Source organism: Aythya ferina, assembly GCF_964211825.1.
Source record: "Aythya ferina genome assembly, chromosome: 4".
In the NCBI taxonomy this organism is placed as follows: domain Eukaryota; kingdom Metazoa; phylum Chordata; class Aves; order Anseriformes; family Anatidae; genus Aythya; species Aythya ferina.
In genome coordinates this window covers 34,231,780-34,256,591 of record NC_140300.1, presented here as the reverse complement: position 1 = coordinate 34,256,591, position 24,812 = coordinate 34,231,780, and positions in this window count along the sequence as shown.

The window sequence follows — 24,812 nt, the reverse complement described above, 5'->3', positions numbered from 1 at the left end:
TCCTCTACAGATTTGTATGGTCATCAACAGAGTTTTCTCTGTAGAAGTGGCGACAAATGAGGACACCATTCAGAATCCCTTCACATTTACAGTCTGATTTCCACACACTTGTGTGTTAGACAATAAAGGGGGTTGTGACAAGGGCATTACAGCCAGATGTCAAATTACCTTTCAAATATCTGTGTATTAGATTCTTATTAATTATACTACTGTAAAAGTCACATGAGAGCACACTCTCTCCCGAGGTCAGTGCCGTTTCAATACTTGGATTGTGCACCTGGAACAGACAGTCTCCACCTGGTCATTAATTGTTCTCCCTACCGGTTAATAACACTACTTATCTGGGACTCGTGTCCCTACACACTAGTAGAATTGTTCCCTTTCTTTTTGTATCTGCACATCTGCCAAAAAGCCACCCATGTACTATAAACTTAATAGCTATTGAGTGAGCTACACCCATTGCTCTTCATTTTTCACTAACACGCACATTCCGGAACAAGTAATCTGCTCCTTCACTTAGGAAGTCTTTGGTTAAAATAAAAAATAAAAGACATTCCTACATTCCTTGAAAAATCTAGAGCATAAAGGGCAAAAGCAACACAAGGAAAAATGAGCTTGCTTTCTCTTTGTGTAGATATCTACTGCATAAAGCCAGAATGCTTGACCTGAGCTGGAGAGAAACACTGTTGTGGCACAAAAGCAATTTCATTTCCAGACTAGTTCAGTCCTGGTTGGTTTTACCCACTCATGTTCATGGATTCCTACAAAGTGAAAAACTCAAAGCTTATACTCAGGCTAGACTGGCATAGTGAGGAAAGAGAGTTAAGTGCTCTCTTCTTTCTCTTCGTTCAGAGTTCTCCTTTTTTACCTTACTCCTCCCTTCTCCACACTTCTCTCTGAAGTAACTGTGACTCCAAGGTACATAGAAAGGTTTAAATGAAATCCTGCTAACAGCCTGATTGTTAGAATGACTTAGGCTGCAGAAGCATTAAGCCTATATGCTTTAGGAGGAGACTGGATAAGTTCTTGCTTTGCTATATGATTTATTTGAACAGTAGCAGACCTGGGGAAAAAAATAAAATTAAAAGGTAACATGGGCAGACATTATATATAGAGGCACTTCAAAAAATATTATAATATTAAACAAACATGGCAATGCACATATTTGTTCTCTTATCCTGACTCTGTCCTGTGTCTTTCTACACCCAAGTCTCACTGACATCAAACCGATGGCCACTAGCATAATCATGGGCATTAGTCTGCATGTAGGATATGCTTCAAAATTCCAGAATTAGCTTGAAACACTACAGCTCCCTTTCTTCCAGCACATTAAATATTAGCAGTCAAACTGCTCTTCACACTGAATAAAATGCATAAGGCACTTGGCTTTTGTTAACAGTGCTTATTTTGGATATGCAACTCAAGCAATGGTTTGGATCTAAATTCACAGTAATCCTCAGTACAAAACTAGGCTTAAAAAAGTTACTGAAGTCCAGATGCTAAAATAAAGCCTTCGGGAACAGCCCTGATTAGCTGGTGGGGCGTAAGTGCTCTGTCCTTGGAATAGCTTGGCAAGGAATTGTCGGAATTCCTCCCTCCTCTTTCCTGGGGGGAATGGATGCCGTAACAGCTCCCAGAAGGACGACACTCCCTTCCTCTCGCCTGCTCAGCTCCCTTCAGGGAATGGGTCCGGATTTGCTATACAGGGCAGCAAGGGGGGTGGGTCGTATTCCTCTCTATTCAATGGACATGGCCATAATCTGAACCCAAATTATTTACTTGTAATGTTGCCACGAAAGGAACCACTTGAATGTTTGCTGCATTATAAGGCTTGTGTAAATGGTTGCTTTTAAGTGCTCCATAAAGGCAAAGATTTGAGAGATATTTCAGACATAACATCTTCCACTACAAAATCCCTTTTTTAAGATCAGTCAGACTAAAATCCCCAGATGCAAATAGCCAAAAGCAGCCCTGTATTTTAGATCATGGTGAACTCCAAACTCATTCACACAAAAGACTACCTTGACGTGTGGGTTGGAGTGTTCAGGAGAGGAGGAGGCAATAGCTTTTTATTAACAAGTCAAGAGCAATAATGTTTTGTGTCAACACATCACAGACTTTCATCACCTGTGATAGCTAGCATCATCTTTTTCCTTTGGTACCCTCTGCTTCAGGCACTGGAATTTTTTGTAGGGTTTATGCAGAACATAGGCATCACAGCCATAAACTCAGAGCAGAGATCACAAACTTAACGCATGGAACAAGGATTACCTGTACAGTTTTATCTTGTTCTGACACCACGCGGTCTGGTGATAGTACTGGTCTTCTCAGGCTAATCAGTTCAAGCTTTGGCTCAAGTCCACAGGCACTTACTCATATGAGAAACCTTACGAGGTTACACACTATGGGCAGCACATTGAGGTCCTTTCATTACACTGCTGCATTAATCTCCACACTGCATGTCTCAGAGTAAGCAATAGAACTAGAAAAGAATAGAGAAAATGGTAACATACTAAGTAAAACTTAAAAGTAGAGGACAACTTCTAGACAAGAAGCAGCTAAGTAAATTGGGACACACCAGCTGGCTAAGAGACCATAGAATCAACATCTAGAAAATTATGAATGGAATGAAGTGGTTAAAAAAAAAAAAAAAAAAAAGGCAGGAGGTGGATATTATTTACTGTATCTAATAAAGGAAGCTAGAGAGCCTGTTTTTAAACTGGCAGCCACTTAGAGAGAGAGGCCAAGGGCAGTGCTTTTTCACATAAAACAAGAAGTGTGAAACTCAGTGCCACAGGGACTTATCAAGCAAAGCAACCTACGGGTTCAAGTGGAGATTAGAGAAATGAATGAAGAATATGTCCAGCAGCTGCTACCAAACACAGCGGTCTGAATACAGACTTCAAACTAGCACACGTCTATACGACTCTGTCAGAAGCTAAAAAGATCACTTCAAATATACATGTATACCCCTTTTCTCAGGCCCTTTCCCACTCCCTCTGTTGCTGGCCCCTGCTGGAGACAGGATACTCAATCACAATAACCTTTGATCTAGAGTGACAGTTGCTCTGTTCTCATAAATTTCATTACTTGAGTAAGTTTCACACTGAACTTTACAGACCATTGAATCATTTTCAACACTTATTATTACGGTGCATGACAGGATACTTTCCTTCTTTCATGATTTCTCATTTTCTAGAGATGATCTCAAAGCACAAAACCAACTCCCTCTATACAATTTGCATTCAAGTAAATCTTAAGGAGACCAAAAACCTCTTGAATATTGTTTTGGTTTCACGTATCAATGATGAAGACACAAATTACTATTTTAAAGCTTCTTATGTGATCCATTGAGCCCTAAAGCCTTTGCAATGGCCTTAGGTTGCAGCTCTAGTGCTAGTATCCCATTACAGACATTCACCGTAACGTCTTTGGCACTTCTCTTGGCCAGGAATCTACTTGGCACGACAGCTGCAAGGAGTTTGTTGGAATCCTCTGGGTTTACAAGAAGTTGTTTCATTTGAACATGGCATGCTCATTTGTTTATCTGCTGTTCAGTCTCATGGCCTTCTTCAATCACTTCACAACCCTTATAACACAGTCAGAGGTTTTGTTACCACAGGAGATTTTGGTTTTCACAAATTCAAGCAGTCAGCTTTTGTTGAACAATTCTCATACACAAGGAAAAAAAAAAAAAAAAAAGGCCACAGACCAAGTTGCAGGTTTTCTACCTTCCTCTCCCCTCTTATCTTTCTGGCCAAAAATCAAAATGGAGGAATCACACACTACAGCAGGTTAAAGAAGAGGGCTGAGCAGCTGCCTGCCACATGAAAAACACCCCAATACCTGTGATGTGTTACGCTCATGGGCAAATTGCTACTGTAGGTCATCTTGTGTTTATTTGCTCCTCAGTGCTTTCTCCTACTGTAGCCCTAGAGAATTTTGACTGAATATTGGAGGGGAAAAAAAAAAAAAAGAAAAAAAAAAAAGGTTAAATCATGAATAATGAAATTCCAATTACAGTCTTTTAAACATTCAGTTCAAAAACATGTTCAGTTCTCCCTTCAGCTTGCTATTTAAGTAGGCCAACCCATGTCACCACAGTGGGCACACTGGACTGGATATGGAGTGATCAGCACAAGCATAAAGACCAGTATTAACTACAAATTCCTCTGCTTTCAAGGAACTGTTTAGCTTAATGATTAAAACCTCATGAGTGCTTGAATTGTGTGAACACCTGTTAGCATACTCTGGAAGAGAAGGTATTTGCTTGCTTGTTTATTTGAAAACTCTAAAGTATATAGTAGATAAAGGAATTTTATTTGGTTTTCAGAAAGACAGTTTCAGGAGAAAAGTACAAAGCTTTAGTACAAAATCAGCACGTACTGTTTCACTGTCTAGCTTTTGTTCATGCAAGATTTCACTGTCCTGTAGGCGAGGTAGTCAGAACTGTAAGTACTGCACCTTTAAGTTTCCCACCGCTCTGTTCTTGTAGGTAGTTGTACTAATACCCCCGCACCCCTGCATATCAAGGAAGTCTGCATATTTAACCTGGAAAAAAAAAAAAAAAAAAAAAAAAAAGAGGGAGAGGACCAAGATAATAAGAAACTAGGCTGCCTTCACAACCTCAGCTCTACCTTTTCATTGCACATGTATATTACTTTTTGCACAGATTTCTCAGAAATAAAACACAATGCTCACTGAAAGACTTGTCCCTCTTTGACAGTTATGTCCAGGCAACTTTCTGGCTAAAACTCATCTTGCCTCTGGGTCTACTTTTCAAAATTTTCAAGAGGTAGCCCCCCCAAGGCATTTGCATCCCTGCTTGGGGAAGGGAAGAAAAAAAAGTTTTTAAAAAAAAAAAAAAAAACATGCTTCAAACTGTCACATGGCAGAGAACAAGCCAAGAAAATATCAGCCCAAAAGAGGCAAGTTTTGGAAAGCTGAAAAACAGAGTTACAATATGATTGCTTATATAATCTTAATTATAGAGGATGCTTCTTCCATAACCACAACGGCGTACGCATGGCCTACAACTACATGTTAGAGAGAACAGTAGCTATTCTACTGGTTTCTCTCTGTGCCTGACCCCCTTCTTCCTGCATTTTACAGAGCAGAAGAAATTCATTTGCACCCTCTTCCCCCAAAATGAAAAGATTAACTGTCATTCTAAGGAGAGACAAAAGTGTTATCTCTACTACAGAATGATATCAATCTAAATAACCCTCACACTCAGTAAATCAATAGGATTTTTCTGGTTGCATAAGAACAGCAGCCACACAGTGTTTGCACAGGGAAACAATCAATATGAATTTCATCCAAATACGGAACTGACAACAGCAGGGGATGTGACCTAAGGAAGGAGATGGGGGAGGGAAGGGGGCTACACAAGAGGAGAAAAGGAAAGCGTCAAAGGCGCTGGAGTCAGGAAAACCCTTCCAAGGTTTAGTGCCTCGGCGACCTCCATTCATATCTTGAGAAATGTCAGAAATCAGGAAATATTACTTCAGGTTGCATGCTTCTGTCCTGGCCTATCAAACACGCGGAGTAGTAACAGCAAATTACTGGAAACTGCACTTTGAACTTAGCCACTGGCAAGGATCCCAGGCAAACAGAAATGTAAAAGTTCCTTTCCTCCGTGGGGCCTCTTGTATGGGGGTGTCCCCATAGACGTTCAATAGCTGGTTGCAACAGGTTGGAATGAGGCCCTGAGCCAGAAAAACAAGCCCTGACCAGTATTATTTCCTACTGCCTATGTTGTTTATTAAAAAGATGTTTTGGCACATCGCTCCCAGCTTTGTTGGGCTATATTAGAGGTTTGAGTCCCATCGAGGAAAAACTGGCACCGTTTTCACAAACTGTTTACTCCTCCTTTTCTTCCAGGATTCAGCCTCATGCTTCCCTGTATGCACGACTATAGGTGTGACCTAAAGATATATTTGAAGAAGAATTAGAAACAGTCAGACTGGTCGCTAAGCAAAGACTCTGGATTTCCTGTGATTAGAGATGTAATTAGCCTCTAAACTCTATCAATATTTCTAGAAGAAACAGCATTGTTGTTTCACAGAAGAAACAACATTTTTCCACACATCAGACTTCCCCACAACACTGTATTAAAAAAATAAAAAAATAAAAAAAGCTACACTGAAGTGCTCAGAATGGTAACTTGATGTTATTAACAACCCAGAGAGTGCCGAGTGAGTGCAGAAAGGCATTGTAGGTTTCCCCTTTCCGGAGGTGAAGTGATCAAAAGATTGGCCTCTTTACAGTCTGATATATTTCTGTCTAAGAAAACCCAATTTGCACAAGCAAATAAACTAGCTCATTATAAAACTAAGGGGTCAACCTGAGTCAGATAAACTCGAAAGTTAGACAGCTGAAGAAACAAACTTTTATTTAAGCCACAGCACAGGTGATCCTAGGAGGAAATGGTAAATCCCCGTAGATCCACAACTTCCACATTGGGCAATAGAGAGCAATGGGAACGGAGGTGTGGGTAGAGTATTTGCAATTTTCTGAAGGCATGCAGCTCACCACACACTGAATCAGGAACAGATTCCAATTTGGCATACAAAGGGGCAAAAACAGGCAAAACACCATCACGTGTTGTAGTCACAATGCAGTAAATCAGATGTTACTGCTCATACCTCACCATGTTTCTTGATCCTACAAATCTTTTTTTTTTTTTTTTTTTTTTGAGAGAGAGAGAACGCGAGAGAGCAGGATTTCTTCTTTTTCCCTTCTCCCCCATCTGGGGAGGATGAGAGGAAATAAAATAAGCCTTGGTCTGCTCATTGCTTTAGGAGATTCAAAATGAAGAAAAGGCAAGAAAGGGACAATAGTAAGAAAACGGACCATAGCATTTGCCAGGTATTTTGTTTCTCCATTTGTGTGTTTTCCTTGGTTTGTCTCCCCCCTCACAACTGACACCAACTCCAACCTTAAGGATATCTACACATACCCCTCCCCACAATCATCCTGAAGTTTCATCTAATCCCTCTTCCTACCGACACACCAGACCAGTGAACAATGTACCCTCAGTCGGGTCCACAGCTGCTGAACACAAGTTCTATTTTTCTTTACTGCTGAAGGGAAAAAAAACATGATCACATCAGGACTTGTGAAAAGGAATGACCAAAAAAAAAAAAAAAAAAAGCTTAAACATCTTAACAGCTATCAAGAAAAAAAAATCCAGTAAGTTTAAATATAACCTTTCTAGAGGTCAATCAGTAATGTTTTATTGAGCTTTATGGAAGCTTGGTATGGAGTTCATCCTCAAAAGGAAGAAACTTGTATAAGAAAACAGTACACTAAACCTCAAAGAAGTTTCTGTAGAGGCTCCAGATCAATAAATCCTGTTCCCAATGAGACATGCAAAGGCACTTACAAAAATAGAATGCTCATGACAATTTCAGACCATTATTATATGTCATAAAGACAGCACTATTTACTCCATTCTCTGAGCCTCTTTTTCTTTTTTCCAGTGACATTATACTGCAGGCTGCTACAAGAGTAGTTTTACTGATTGTACTGTCTTCTATGCAAATCTTATAATCATTGTTTAACATAAACCTGCCACATCTTCAGTGGGAGAAAGCAGTTTACTATGTATTAAGTTGAAATCTAATTTTGCTCTAAAAGTAATTCTGCATTTCTTCTTCACTTCCATAGTTAACACATGGGAAAAAAAAAAAAAAAAAAAAAAAAAAAAAAAAAAAGTAATAATGTCTGAACTACCATAGATATGTCTGTACAAAAATAACATCATTAGATCCTCAATCCATGACACTAAATTTTATTCCTTGACACCATCTCAAGCAAAATGACGTCCTATTACCTAAATAAGGCTAAATATTTTGTACTGCCTGTACAGCAGAGGACAGAAAAGTTTTGACGTTTTATAAATAAATCAATGATTTGAAGCATTTGCTGGCTGTCTTGAATGTAAGAAACACTCTACAGCTGGTAGTAACATACCTCATATCAGGTGTTAACCATGCCAGAACCCAGCTTCACTGTTTCTTCTGCATGTATTTGCTTCACATGCAGCAAGGAACTACATTTCAGAGCATGTTTTAGTACCTGTGTGCCATCCCAAATCTTTGATATGCCATGTGGTTATGGCATCTAATAGGCTTTCACTGAGAGCTGTGTCATCCATAAAGTTGGGCTAACAACTTTCCCATTGCATACAAGCAAATTCTACTTTGTGGTTGGTGTTTTCCCAAGAACAGCTCTAAGTAGTTAATGCTGGTCTGGGCTTTGCTTGTTTTTAAACTTTATTAGCAGTTTGCACTAAGTGGCATGAGTTTATTGACAATAAAGCTATAAAGCAAAAACCAAAAGCTAAGTTATTCCCCCCGTGCTGAATTATGTATCTCACAGATCAGACCTGGAGCTGTGGGTGAGCAGGTTAAGCATTAGTAAACAGGAATTCAGTGAAGCACAGTTTTGCTGGAAAAAGAGAGAGAGAGAGAGAGAGTTGTAAAGCATTATCCACCTTCTGCACTGCTTGGACTTCACGGATCACTGAATTTATCCCAGGGAGTAATGTTAGATGTCAACACAAATTCTGCCGGTTAGCTCATTGCAACACATAGTAGTTGAAGTTACAGCTAACACATCATCAAATGAGAAAACCCACTGAAGTTGGGAAGAAGGTTTGTTTTGGAGGATGAAAGAAGAAAAATTACCAGGGTGGGGAGGTTGGGTGGGGTTAGACACAATTTCAGAAACTGTATCATTAACCATTTTTCATTATTACAAGCACTGTTATGAGGGTACTGAGCTGTCATTTCTGTCACAGAGACCATATGCATGCAAGCAAAATAATTGTTTTTCCCTTTTTTTCCCTACTTTTTCCCTTTAAAAAAAAAATCATGCTGATATTAAAAGGTCATAGGGGAGTGGGGACAACCAATATTAACTCAAGGGTTTGATAGAAGTTGCTCAGTCATGATGATTTTGTTGTACTCTCTCCCCTTACCCAGCTCAGACTTGGAAGGACTCATTTTTTAATGCCACCTTAGTTTTCCCTCACCTTTTTGCATTTCTAGTAGTGATTATTCTAACATTTTTTGTATTTTGGAAGGTTTACAAGACTAAGGTATCCTTACCACCACCACGTTTCATTTCCTACCATCAAAACTAGTTCCAACTCTATGTAAAGTGTACCTATTGCCTATGTTTTGCCTATATTTTCTCTTTTGTTTTGTTTCAGTACAATATATATATATGTATATACACATCACTTATCCCCTAATTTCGTGAATATGATATACATTTCCTCATTGAAGTCACATGGCAACACAGCCTTACTCTACAGCCACAGCAGCTTTGGTCTACCCTGCCAGAGGCATCAAGTTACCAGGAACGTTGAAGCACTTCGAAAGGAGGAGTGGGTTAGGGGGAGAAAGACAAATACTTTTAAGATCTGTCTCAGGGCAGCACGTGCTCTCTGGAAAAACACTGAAGTACATAGCTGATTCTGCTTGCAGAGAGAATGAATGGAAAAACAAGGGGAATAGTGGTTTTGTATTCAGGGAATGGAAGTTTTCAGACAATATTTGTCAGTAGAGTTGACTGACAGTCTCCCCAGAACAAACATGGAAGAGTCATCCTAAATGCTGGAAGACTGCACATTGTAACAGCACAGCCCATGCCACACCAAGCAACTGGCTTCCCAATTATGTCACTTCTTATGCAAGGTCAAGGGATCAAATTCTGTTCTACCTTGCCCCAGTAAACAGATTACGAGTACCGTAACTTCACTGAGCTTGCTAGAGCTGTATCATATCCATAAAGTAGAACAGGAGAGACCAATGCCCTTTTGGAAGGAAACGTTCCCTTCTTCTCTAGCAGAAGACCAGGCTCTGCACGGTTTGAAGCACACAGAGGAATGGAACAAGAACATGGTCAGAAGGAAAAATAAGCAGGGTGGGGGGAGGAGGGGGGAACATGTAAAAATCACAGCTGATCCCCTTTCTCCCATACACTAATACCTTGAGGAGTTCAAAGGTTTTCCATGCCTATGGCATTTAGCAATTATAATCGCACAGTAAAATACCTAAGGTTAATGAGTAACCTCTAAAGGAAGTTACTTCACATAATGACAGCAATTTCTCTGAACTAAATGTTAATAATCAGGCCTGTAATACGGTGAGAAGGAAATAGTGGGCAATTGGCAAATGGAACTCTGTTACCTAGTAACAAGTCCTTAAGGTATGAGTCTGAAAAATTTGAGCAGGCAAAACATTTCCAGGCAGGCAGAACAGCTTGGCAAACAGAAAGCATTCTGTAAAACCAGTGACTGTCCATGACATGGAAAGTGGAAGCAGGTGCAGCAAATTATTTTGCTAATAGGCAGGCTGAGGTAGAATTAGCTAATGGCAAAGTAAAGGAAACACCGCCGTGTAATCAGCACTAAGAGCAGGGCAACGAAGTTCACATTACTCCGTGCAACCCATCAAGCAGCAGCACTGAGGATAAACTGGAATGCTGTCACTGGTGCTTATACTGTTCATATTTAGCACTCCTGCTCCTGTGCCTTTTTCCTGCCCACTGTGCTAGGAGCAGAGAGCTCTGCCGTGGCTTTGGGTGCAGCCGTATGCGGTGCTGTCAGCGCAGTGCTGCTGAGTCAGCCACAACACCCCTGGCTGCCAGGCTGTGGAAACCATTGCAGAAGGGGTTTCAACACCTTAGCTATAAATGGGGCAATAAGTGCTCTGATCCTGGTCAGGATTATTGCAGTTTGCGATGAGGAAGAGCATCAGGATGATTGTCACACTCTCACACACAAAATAGGATGTCCCAAATGCTCCTTTATAGCGATAAGCATACTGGCAAAGTTGTCTTGCAAATCCATCTCCTCTCAGACACAGTTAAGGAAACCACATATCCTCATTTTCCACCTCAAAATCTTTTGGTCAAGTATAGGAACTCCACAGGAAAAGAGAACTTTGTCAACCTCCTTCATGCATATTTTTGTGATAAGCAAATACCACATTTTATCTCAAGCTGGACAAACCAGCTCTTCACAGAATAGTACCAAATCCCATGTAAACCACAGCTAAAAAAAAAAAAAAAAAAAAAAAAAAAATTACTACAGCAACTGGGCTCTCCCAAAGCTAGCCCTTCATCCGTCCTTTGCAGATACTTTGCAGATATGCTCAGAAGTGGGCACAGAACCATCCAAACGCTGGGATGTGTATAGTCACTTTTGACTCTTGATTACTATCCCTGATTAAAGCATCATGAGCAAACAGGATAATGAAGGAGGCTTCATCCAACCTTACCTCATAATGTATAGAATGCTTATTTTCAGAATAAATTAATTTTATCTATTAAAAAGAAGCTATGGAACTAGGAGGTAGTCTCATTTTCAGCCCCTATGTCCTAGCTGAAAGTTTTATCTAACATTTACTGGGAAAGAAAGTCTGTTTGGAGTTACTGGCCAGGTTGGTACGCCCTTATATAACTTTGTTGACAGCAAATGTTTCTAGAAAGTGCTGTGATAACAGTAATATGGCTAAAGCCTCTGCACAGAAGCATACAGGAGCTATTTTCTTTTGTAAGAGGAAAAAAGGTATTTATTCCTGACTGAGACTGTTGATTCATTTACAGTCAGCAAGTGTGGCCAATTTGTTTATTTGCTTGTTTTAGTAAAAATCCAATCAAAATTGGCCTCACCGTGTTTTCTTGGTGAAAGAAAATCCTGTTCCTGATTTTCTCCTTATCTTAAAAGCAAACAAGGAAATTTGATTTTAAGTTGTGATGTTAATGCAAAGGTAAATTTGATTTTTAAAATCCACAAAGGCCAGGAAATTCACAGTTAAACTTAGTTCTAGTCTGCAAGCAAAAACAGTATTTTCATTTCATGATCACAAGTCTGAAAAATATAGCACTGGTTCGTGTTCCCATGTTAATATAAACTGAGGTTTGAGACAATCTCTGAAGGAGATGACTGGAAAAGTAAGCCACGGTGAAGCCAGGTCATTAACAGGAGAACTGGAGAAGGACAGGACCCTTCTTCTTTTGGTGATGCACTGTAGGCTACAGTGGCCTATTTCAGCAAATTTCCTTGAAAAAGAAATTTTTCCTTTACTTGAAAAGAGATGATATTCTACAGGCTAAAGTTAGGCAACAAGATGGAGCTAAGTATTTAAATAATCCTGACACTGAAAATCTAGGATCGATCTGAAATTCAAGTCCCTCTCTAAGAGCATTTCTAAGGAGCAAATACCTGTTTAGCCTTCAAGTGCTATGTTCACCCCACTTACCCTTGATCAATCTGATCTAACTTCATTGGTTTGAAATACCCAAATCCGCTGTGTCTCCCCTTCATCATATTTGGAATCACAAGAAAGCTAGATAGAAACAACCAAAGAAAAACATCCTCAGCAAAAATCACTTAAAATTTATGAGATTATTTTGCTGGCACACAAAGCAAAGGAAGACCAAGTTCATTGAACACTAAGTTCTAACCAGGTATCCATTCTTGGAAGGAGGGCACATTTGCTCCTTATAACTTAGAAGTATAATCCTAAATCATAAAGCTATAGGCACAGCAACACAGACTGCTAATAAACATGGGCCAAGTCTAATGCAGTGCAGCAATGTTTCTTCTAATACTTGCACAGGTTCATCTTGTTACTTTACCCTAAGTCAACAAGCCATATCACGAGTATGAGGAGGATGGTAATTGGTGAAAAAAAGCACTAGTCACCAAGAGCACACAGGTAAAATATCAGCTACAAAACCATAGAATTATACATACAGAAATAATTACAGATTTGGCAGTTGCTGTTGTTCAGATATCTAACTCCAGGAACAGAGAAGCTGACGGCTTTTCAGGAACAGCCAAGTTCCTTCTGCCCCTTTACAGCACCCAAAACCAGAAGCAAGCAGAATTTCAGGGCACTTTCTACCTTGTTCCAACAGAAGCCAATATTCAGCACTGCACTCTTTGGATATTTGCTTTCAAGGAAGTCAAGGGAATGGGCAAGAATAAGGTGGGTCTCACATGGCCCATGAGCATGCAGTGTACTTCACGTGCCAAGGCAACACTGAGGCATCTGGCAGCAAGGCCAGGCTGGCACAGGGGCTACTGGGCAATCAGAGCCCATACAAAGAAGCAAGACAGCAGAAGCTACCTAAGCCAGTGCCACTAGGTCATCTTGGGACATGGCTACATACACAGCTTTGTTCCTTTCCATTATGGATGGAGCAAGGAAGCTCCTGCAGAGCTTCTGGCAACACCACCTGCGAGCTGTTCCTGGAAGAAACAGAGAAACACTCTGAGGTGTGCAGTTTGTAGCTTGAGGCGTCTGGCAACATCTTGACTTTGGCAGGCTGCTTGTAAGGTCAGGAAAGCTGGCTGCCCCTCACCTAGAAGCTCACCAAGGACAGGCTAAAGCAGCTGAGGGGCACTGGCTGCAGATATTCTCACTTTCATTTGCCACGGTTAAATTCATAAGACATGTAGCCATTCAGAAAAGGACAGTTCAGTCATTGATTTTTTTTTTTTTACAACGACCAAAAGCTGCTGCTAAAACCTTTCCTCCCTATAGCACATACCATCAAAAATTTCACTCTGTAGGCTGACAGTAAAGATGTTCCAAGCAAACTCAACAACAAACTCCTGCCATACACCTCAGCCTAATCCTGCCTTTGCATATGCTGCTCTTATAGTAGAAGAACCTCACTGACATCCACTCTCAAGCGATTCCTTTTACACTTCTGCTAGAAAGATCAGAAGAAGGAAGCCTCGTGACTTATAATCCATAGTTAAAACTGCAAGAGCATAAAGACAAGTTATCTGACAGAATGAAAGTTAAATAAATACAGGTGTCTTGTGGTTGCTACTTGCTGATCTGGCAACAGTTGTTAGTCATTTCATCAGAAGGCCCATCTGCAAGGATCTGAGAGTCAAACGCTTTGATTGCCTGCCCTTTATGTTGTCTGGCTCCTCTTCACTCAGCCTCAAGCACCAATGAAGACTTAGGGTAGTAACAGAAACCTATCCAAGCCATGCTGTTTTGCAGATGTTTAAAAGATAAATGCACAAACTGTGAAGGAGCTCACACAATACATGGCAGACGTTGTGATTAACTGTCCTAACTAGAAGTCATAGACTATAGGCTCTCCTAGCGTGTGTTTTGGCTTTTAAGAAAGGAAGTTAGTAATGGGGTTTTCTGCAAGTGTCTGTCATTGAGATAATTTAGAGGCAGCTCAGCCCACTACTCAGCAGTGGGTGAAGGCTGCACTGTCCTGGTACAGAGGCAGTTGCAGTGCTGGGAGAAGTGGGAATCAGATCCCTTTCAGAAAGACGTTATGAGGACCCCGGGAAGCTGCAGCCACCACTGGGCTCAAGTCAGTTTCTGGGGAGCAGCTCCACAGTCACTCCACAGCTTCAAAGGCATTCCTTCTCCTTGTTTCAGTCTGCTCAGTGGCCTGGATACCAGGGTCAGGCACACAGCCCTGGGTTCAGCCTTTTGGGAATTACAAGGGGAATGAACAACGGGCAACAAGCAGAGCGTGAGGTGACACTTGGGACTCTCTTCACAGCATGCTCAGGTTTGGAGTTTTTTCAGAAAGCCAGGCAATGCAATGGTTATTTCTTCACAACCTTAAAATCCAGGACAATGCTGTGCTAAACAATTTTGTGCCAAAAAAGTAAAACCATCACATTCATAAAGTACCTCCACAAGTCCAGCAGTGAAACGGCCCCATGCAGTGCATGGCTTACACACGGGAAAAGGTCACATCTACACACGCAACTTAGATGCTTGCTGCTGAACTTCTGTCTCTCAGATTTCCTGTACTGAACAATATAGGACAGCCCCAGACACACACTAAGCATTGCAAGAAGTGTTGGCACAAACTGACAAAACCCAAAAGAAATTCAAATTCAAGGCTGAAGCGCTTTTCTTACCTCATCCCATTGTACTTACTTATTTCAGCACATAATTGCTAACATCCTTCATTGATCTGAAATTCCTGTGGATACAATAAGACCAGCCACGGATGGATGCTAGCTTTCACTTTGAGTTTATGTGCCTTTGTTACAGCCCCTAGGATCAAAATGTATAAAGCTTTCAAAGTGTCAGTGACCTAAATACATTTCTGAAAGCCGTGAGTGTGTTTGTGGGCACCCCTCATGATGCATGCAGCCCATTTTCTGCAACCACACCAAAAGCTTCAGGCTCCCCTGCACACAACAACTCCTCTTCCCAGACCCATTTATTTGTCCTTTTTCCACTTACAGTCATAAAATTATTTTCTCTTCCTTCTGAGCTCCACATTAGCTATGATTAACTGTCACAGGACATCCCACCTCTAAACTCTTTATGCAGCTCTATCTGAGGAGTTTGGTGTCAAGAAGTTTTATTATCCTGAGACAGGGGACAGATGTACATCTGATTTTATTTTTTTTATTTTTTCATATATATAACTCCCAAGGCAAAAGGGAAACACTGACATTACTGTATCATACAAGAACATAATGGAATAGTACTGTTGTATAAAAAAGGAGCAAATTGGGAGATGCATACAAAAGTTTTCACATATACTTTCCATCAGCAAGAGGAAAGATGTAGTATTTCCCACACCTTCAAAAAAAAAAGGACCAGCATACTATTTTTCTATTTCAGTAGCACACTTTTTAAATTCTGTTGTAGTGCAAGTTATTTAAACTCATTTACAAAACACTCTCCAAGAAGGATGTTATGGTTATTTCTAATGGCCCAGTAGATACACATGATCTATCTAGATGTGTTTGAAAATGTTGAACTTTATGTATTAAGAGCATATCACACTGAAGACGGAAAAAGATATTTTAAGGTTTTTATGTCACTTTCCTAGAACAACTCAGAAGACATTAGTGAAAACCACACAAAAATGATAGTCTTGGGTTTGCCTAAGAACAACAGGATCTGGAAAAGAAAGGGGCAGGAAAGCCATGTGGATACAAGAGGTCCTTCAAATAACCAATCAGGAAGGACAATTTCTTTATGTAGTATCAATAAGTTTTGTTGAGATGGACGTTTTTAGTGCACAAACATGACCACATATCTAGCAAATCTATTATACAGATAATAGAATAGATTCTGGATATCTATATATCTATTATAAAACCAAACCAGACCAAATTTTCAAGGAAATTGAGAGAACCTCATTTTAAATAGCTGCTCACCCTATCCATCCCCCAGAATCAATCTTTAAGCTATGCAAAATACATTAAGATTTGGGTATTTTAAAATAATCATCTAAACCTAGACTTACCTAAACCATGACAGCCGCTACTGTGGGCTGAATTGCAGCAAAAGCACAGGTTTATTCCAGAACTAGTTTCTGGGGTTTCATGGAGACTATTTAAGCATTCACCTCAACCCCTGTTTGGTTTTGAAGTATTATTTACCGAGACACCAGACTCCTCTTCTAAACACAGCTTCGTTAAAACTGCCATTTCCTTTTTTTTGCATTGACACATTTTGGGAGAGGGACACAGCTCAGATCCAGGCTTCCTCATGGCTAAGTGCACTCAGCAGCAGCCAGGAAAATGGGTCAGTGACTGACAGACCACTGACCCTACTCCAGGCTGAAACACAGGATGTGTCCTAATGCTCGGGGAACCAGAGGGTTTGTTTGCTGTCAGGGAGGTGAGGGTTATCAGCATGGCTCTGAGCCCTTCTCCAGGGAGCGGAAACATCCCCAACCTGCAGTTCAGGGTGTTTGTGACCATAGGAAGTGCTCCAGAGCCCTGGACAGTCTCTCCCTGCTCCTTCCTACAAGGTTATCGTAAGGCATGCGTATAACTTTCTTAACTACCCATAGAGTAACTTGGATGAAGGCCTCAGCTGCATTCCCCATTTGGGAACACACACACATGAGACCAGGGACACCACCCTCCCCCCACAGTGCTAGTTGGAGATGTCCCTCAGGTGTCACTGCCAGACCTGATGGGGCCCCCACGTGCCCACAAAGCACTGTGATACAGGAAGTGCACCCCCCACCACCACAGCCCTCTCAGCCATTTCTGAGGGACACCACTACCACGCTCTTGGCACAAAGACAGAGCCACAAGCAGACGAAGGGCTTTTTGAGGTTCATGACAGCATTAAATCCAAAATCCTGAAAGGAACAATCTCCATGCAAGGCAGCAGTTTTATGGGAGATGTTGGCAGTTATCATCTTTCCTCCCTCGTTCCCTTCTTCTCCCTCCTCATTCTGACCCAAACCCATCCCCCTACCACTCCACTTCCCCAAAAAAGAACCAAGTTTCACACACACATGCAGCAAAAATTCAGGGCACTCTGAAGACGATGTTTTGACAGCATAGTGCATTTTCCCTTTTGTAAATTATTGTTGAGTCCTGCCTGGGAAAGTGATATATGGACAGAAAAAGACCCTCACCCTCAAACCTAATTAGAAGATTAGACGCCTTCACTGTTCAGCAGGGTTTTGAGAGGACAGAAGCCCAAGGCAGCTGGATGGGAATATGAACCATACCATGCTCCAGCAGCTTTCTCGTATTCTTCCTGTGACCAAGATCCATCTGTTTATCATCAGCTGCAATGCAGTCTGAGACAAAGTGCATTGTTAATAGGGTGTGTTTGAGAGAAAAGTCACAAGGAAGTGCCCAAAACTAAGTGATTTCTGAAAGTAATAGCTACAGAGCATATAACAGCATATAACACAGTAGCACTGCTCTAATGGATATTTTTCTTCAGTCATCGCCATTAACTGTGTGTTTTTGCTGGCAAGGTTAAAAAAAAACAGAAGTGGCAAAGCACCTTCTCTAGTTAAGAGATATTAATTCTTAACACGTTTTACTGTTTGTAAAATATGATACATGAACATAGCTGCAAAATAATAATGATATTTAAGAACAGAGTAAGCAGGAAAAGAACAAAGTATTTACCTAATTGAATTGAAGATGTTATCTTCCTTCTAGAGGACTATGGAGATATTGGACCCCTACAAAGACTTCAAACTTGTTAATTGCTTTATCCTTTTAACAGGTAAAAAGTGAAATAATTACACAGAAATTAATATTTGTGGAACTATAAAAACATACATGCATACACATGTACACCAAAATAAATGGTTAAAAACTCATAAAACATGGCACAACCAGGCCCTTGCATGCTCAAGTATTTGGAAAACTTGAATTCTCTTTTCTTTCTTTTTTCTTGTGAAGAAAATTGGAGTTGCAATAGAGCATCAGAACAATAGTTCCTTTTGTCTATAAGCTTGTCTACAACAGTAACCCAGGCCAGCATTTCAGAGTATGGTTATTATTCCTCAATGAAGAGTCTTATAGTATGTACTATCATAGGTGTAAGGTACTAATTCCAAGGTATTAATTAGTTTGAAAGATCCTTCACCTCCCAACTCAAGTTCCTCTGTCTCTAAAATATTAATATGAAGGCATATCTGACTAACCCTTACTATTATTCAGTAGCTAGAGATAATGATGTTAGGCCACAATCCTACTCTATCTATTCATTATTGTATGAACAGCAGAAAGAACCACAAGATCACACCACTGCACTTTGCTGAAGCACTGTGAAAATGCACCTGAACAGATTCCACCGAAGGATGCACCACTCTCAGATATTGCCCCACAGCCTGGATTCAGATTCTCTGCTGCTGAAAAAAAACATCTCAGAAGTAGAACAATTTCTGCATGAAGAAGTCAAAAAGTCAAGGTCTAACTAAAAAAAATATATAGATATTTATATCTATATATGTTATATAGTACGTCATACACTATATAACGTGTTTATAATATACTGTGTTATTATATAAATATATGTCAGAGTTCTTCCTGTGGTCACCGATCTGCACATAGCTGTTGCCTTCCTATTAAATGTAGTGGGTGCACATTACTTCACGGAGCAAAAAGCTGGACATCAGGGAAGTAGAAGCATGTTAACAGGGAGACTAAAGCACAGAAAATGCTATCTAACCTGCAGGAGGGCTTAAGTCAGCTCTCCCTGAAAGCTCTAGCTCAGGAATAGAGACATCTTGCAAGTGACACACCCTTTAGTTTAAATCAAAAGTTATAGGGTGGATTTTTTTCCCTGTTGCCCTTGTTTCAGCTTTCAGAAATTTAACTACTTTCTATGCTATCAAAACATCCATTCATCATTTTGATTTCTTGCCTCTCCCATTGTAAACGCTATTCTGACTACATTTTACTAACTTCTGTACAGTTGCTCTTCCTAGCAGGCTCACCGAAGGTTGTCTGGAGGAAGGTAGATATTGGAGTAAGTCATGCAAGTTATTTCATTTGATACCAGAGATCTTATATGCATGTTTATTTTATAAAATAAAAACGCAGTTTTTTATGAAAGAGAACTACTAAAAATAACTGTTTTCCTTTTCTATATGTACATACAAATGAAAGATGGATTTGTGTGCTAGTAGAAGCTTGAATATCTGAGTTGAAAGTCAGGATAGAAATAAAAGCTCGGACTGGATCTTTTCCAACAGGACCTAAACCCGGAAGAATTACACTAGTCTTGTGATACAGAAAGAAGTTATATAATACTTGCCATTCCCTTTCAGTAGTTTCTACAGATTACTTCAGTTTGCTCTATGGACACGTTCTGTATGCAAGGCGATCTACTTTCCAGGTTCAAGCTGCTATTTATTACTGGAAGAGATGACCCCATCATAAGAGTCACTTTATTTCCTAAATTCACAGAACCTAAAGCTAAACAAGTCTCTTGCATCACTTAAGATCACATGGTCTGTGCAGCATGCCATTCAATCTCTGTTCATCCCCGTAGTTTGTTTGGTTTAAGCAACTCTTTCAAACAGGCATGCAGTGCTGATCTGAGTATTTCAAGATACTGGGTGTCACTTTGCTTGGTAGTTTATCACTTTGCTTGGTAGTTATCAAACCTCACTGGTAAAGATACGTGCCTAACCTCTGAGATTTTTTTGTTTCAAGTTCAGCCTTTTCCTGCTAAAGTACAGAGCCCTTATGTACCTATTTCCTCTCCACAACAGTGCTTAAGCACTGTAATCAAGTCACTCCTCAACCTTTTTTGTGATAAGCTAAATAGATGGAATTCTTGATCTCTTTCCCTCCATGCAAAACTCAAGCTTGAAAGCTGGCTTGAAGGCTTTCTTGCACTCTTCAGTCTGTTAGCATCTACTTAAAAGCACAGGCAGGCAGAGTGTGCTGTATTCCAGTGCCAGTCTCACCAAGGCTGTATACAACCCACTTCACCGCTGTGTTGTTCATACATCAAAGGTTAGATTAACTCTTTCATCCCTTCTGAGCTCCAAATCATTTCCCAGATACTTTTCGTGAGATACAGCTCCCGTTCAGGAGTCAAAAGCTCAGCTTTTTGCTCTCCTAGGGGAATAACTCTGCATTTGAGTACAGTAAGGAACATTTTGCCTGAATGTGAGCAACTCCTTAAGCTATCCACATCACCCTGCAGGACAGTGCTCCCTGTGCTGTTGCCTTCCTTTCTCCTGCAGGCTCTTCTCACAGGCCCAAAGGGAGGCCAAGGCTTACAGCACACAGGTTACGGATAACCAAGGGAGAAAGTGACCCCCTAGCATGCTGCAGTATAGACTATCTCCACAGTCAGCAGAGAAGTAGAAGACCTCTTTTTCTATAAAGAGGTAAATAACAGGTTTAGCATTTCTTCACAAGCCTTAGTCCCTACCTATTAGTCACAGACCCCATTAAAAGCACGATATGAAGGAGAAGAAAGATGCCACCTCACTCCAACGAACTTGTGAAGGCATGAATCTGACCCAAGACATATCAGTCACTTGTATTTGTCTGTAGTTTTCTAATAACCAAGGAATCTTCCTCACATCTTCTCTAGCAGCAGTACAATACTGCACAGATGTAATATTGCCAAGAAAGAGGCTTTGAGTTTTCTTGCAATGAGTTTTGCCATTTTAAAAAAGAGCAAAATAGACAGCAGTGTCCTGCTTCAGTGAGGCGACACACAAGGAGCTCTAACAGCGTGCCTGGCCTCGCAGCAGGCCTTATTCATGCAAACAGGCTCATTAGCTTAGTCAGGATGTGTCACAGGATGAAGCAGAAGTGAAGAAGCCAGGGCACTGTCAGTAAGCACTGGTAGCCTTTTGTGGTGAGGGAGTTGAAGAGAAAGGGAAAAGGGAGGAGAAGTCAGTCACTTCGTGAAGCAAAAAGGTTGCCCAAACCCTGTTCACTTGCTTGGGTTGATTATTCTGGCTCAAACTCCAAAGTGAGTTATAGCTACCCAGAAACAAATCCCAGCTGCAGACAAAGAGAATTCCCTGTTCATTTTATGAAAGGCGTTTAATTGGGGCTTATTTTTAAACAGACCACCTTTCACATCCCATTGCAGCAAGCTTGACACTTTTCCCTTCAGCTTCCACTTGAATTGCCACTGAAGCCACCATTAAATGGCAACATACTTCAGATTAAAGGAAATAATCCCTGATTTACTTTGTATTGCAGATGACTTCTGGAGGAAAGGCACATTCTGCCAGCTGTTTCCATTTCATTGTGCTTTTTTGTTTTTGAAAGAAGAACATTTGTTTTCAATTTGTCTATAAATAATAGAGGAAAACACAGCTGAGGGGCCCAGTGTGATTTTTATAGAAAGTTCATTTTTAGAAATCTGATAAGCTTATAACCACATATGTTTGAAATCAGGGTAATATAAAATACAGAAACTTTAAAAAAACTACTTGTCAAGCAATCTAATATTTATTTTATCTAGCACTTAGCAGCATTTGTCAAATATCATGTGTTGGGGGAAACTTTGGACCTAGATTCTACAAGCACCAGGAAATATCCTGCAGATCTTCAGCAAGGTACTGACCCAGAAGATTCCCCAACCCAGAAGATACTTAACATGTGAGTAGCCCCTGCAGAGTCAAAAGGTTTGCTTGCCTGGACAGTGTTTGAGCATGATGTTATGCCACGACAGATGGCTATTGCCTGCTCTTTTGAGAAAAAAATGGAGACAGAGTTTGAACTGCTAATCAGGTATCTGCCACCAACTGCCTGATGAGACAGTCCTCAAAGTTACAGGTCCTCCACCTGGAAGATGGAATTAGCAGAATAGGATTTAACCCTCCTGAAGTCAAAATAGTTGGAGGTTTTCCCTATCTTGAGAGTGATCTCACAAGCCAGCATAGGAATTACTTAACTCATGTTTATCAAAATGAGTCATGAAAGCAATGGACTACACCTTGATTTTACTCAAATGGCTTTGGTACAGACCAGACAGATTACCAATGCTATAGGTGATATCTGTTCCTCAACCCTACAGCCAGAGGTCAATCTATTTTCAGATGAGTGAGGAAGCCTAAGTCCTGATGACAGCCAGAGCACAACAGCAAGCCAACTAGTCCCCCTATTTTATCTATAAAACCTGTATCAAAATAAAAATGTCATGAGAAGAGTTATGCCACCATTGTACCAAGAGAAAATTCCCCAACCTGGAGAACTTCACTTGACCATTCAGTATGATTTCTGATTTATAGTAGATTGATGTACTACATTCTAATACAAGGAGAATGGGGCAAAAGGGGGAGGAGGACAGAGATGAATCTCTGATGTAATAGCATGCCTTAGAATATTAAGGTCTCTCTTCACAGTCCTAGTACTATAAAGATTGTTTGTGATCCTAGTTTGTCCTTTGTTTATGCTTAAATATAATCTTTTTTAAATATAAACTTTGTGCCATGCCCATGCCATTTAACTGATATTTTGTTAAGCTGTTCTTCATAATGCAATGTTGAAGAACATTTCAGGTCTGACTCAAATAGTTAACCTGAGTAGCTGAAGCCTCTGGAAATTCTTGGAGAAAGGCAGTATTCTGCTTGCATTATGGCTTGTGAAAGCTACAGGAAGCCATTAATAAACAGAAAGGTTTTATTACAGAGACTCTGGCTGCTACCTCATAACATTTCCACAAAATCAGAAAACCCAGCCTGTTTCTATCAGCACAGTACCTGGAAAAGATACAACATGTAGCCTAGAGAAGCTCCTAAACCTTCACAGGAGAGGTTGCATTTCCTATACAAGGATGGATGCTCTCCGTTAAAGGAGAAGCTGGACTTCTGGGAAGTTTCCTGTGGAAGATTTGAGGTCAAAAAGGAAGGTCACCTTGCATCAGACCAGGTGGCTGGAGCCATCTGTCCCCTGTGGGGAAACCTCCTAAGAGCCTATCGGAATGACCAGGCAGCAAAAAAAAGGTGACTACTGAGGGGCTCAGGGAACTACAGCAATCATCTCTGTCCTTTAATCAGTGTCAAATCCCTGCCCGTAAGAGCAATCACCGGTACAGAGGTGATTATTAGGGGCCTAAGGGGAAGAAAATGGGGTAGTGGCCACTGCCACCCCGATTGGTAAGGCAAGCCCTGCTTACATGCCTCTGAGAATTGCTTCCTCTTCTGCTTTTGTCTAGGTAACAAAGAGGCGTTATTTCCCAAAGTTTTAGTGAGCCCATAGCCACCTAGCACACACAGCAAAGGTGTCTGTTCTTTCCCTACAGCCCTTGTAGTTGACAGTATGGACTGCAGATTATATCACATCTGGACTTTCAGAGAGACAGAAAAGCAATTGCTGTGTCCACAATCTTCTCAGCCTTCCCTGCAGGTGCTCTGCTGGCAGCAGGCTCTACTGCTCCCCAGGGAGGCAAGCAGTGCTCCTTTCTGCAAAGGTTAGGAGACAGTAACTTGTCATTTCAAGAGTATGTTCTGTTTCCAGATAAACACGTGGAACAGGCTGCTTGATGAAACAGGACGTCTTCACAAAGGAAGCCAGCACAGCTCTCCGTAGACTTCATCTTGACTGTGTGTGCTTTGACATGAGCCAAAAGTAACTTCACTGAAACCCAAGGGGAGTATTTTAGTAAAGTGCACTAGGGCAGGAGGTTGCCTAAAGGCCTTAGCCCCTCTTGATCTAAAAGCAGCAAATTAAAAACCACCCCCCATAATCTCCATCTTTGTAATATATTGATTCACATTGCCCACATACACACCCTGGGAGGACATGACAGATTTGTTCCCGTCATCTTTTACCACTCCTTAAGGAAAATATGTAACCAGCATCCCACCTGTCACATACTGAGTCACCTCCCAGTTAAACACATTTCTTATTTGGATTTTTTTTTTCCTATTCAAGAGATAAACATGTTTCATTTGTCAGTACAGCTCACTTCCTCAGGAAAACTGAAGGTTATGCTCTAAAGAAAATGCTAATCATCCGCCAAAACCCTTGCTGTAAGGCACATGCTTATACTGTATCCCTGGAAACAATAAAAGGCATGGGGACTTATTTCAATCAGATGCTGTGGGGAGGGGGTCCTCTGATGCTGAAAAGAAAAGGGAATAACTCCGTTGGCTTGCTGACTGATTTTGTCACACAGAGTTAACATCCTGCTGTCATGCTGTAATTCTAAGTGTGCTGGTTTTACACACCACGATGCAATTTAAAGCATGTATGGAAAGCTGCTAATGAGTCACCCCAGCAGGCTGCTCTGTGCCACAGCAACAAATAAGCTCCCCGTGCACCTGAGCTGTCTATAGGAGCCCGTGGGTGCTAGGTCCCCACCCCGGCCAGGAGACCTGACAGCTGCAAGCCTCACCAGCATGCAAGGCTTGCCACAACACACTGTCCTTGCTCCCCTTAGGAAACCAATGCTGTTCCCCTTCCCAAACCATTCTAGCACCTCCATTCCCTGCAAAACGCCAGTGACGTACACAGATTTTGGCTCACAGGACCAAGGGGGCTAACAATTAATGCTCTTGCAATAGGGAGCTCCTACAGTGGATGTTTG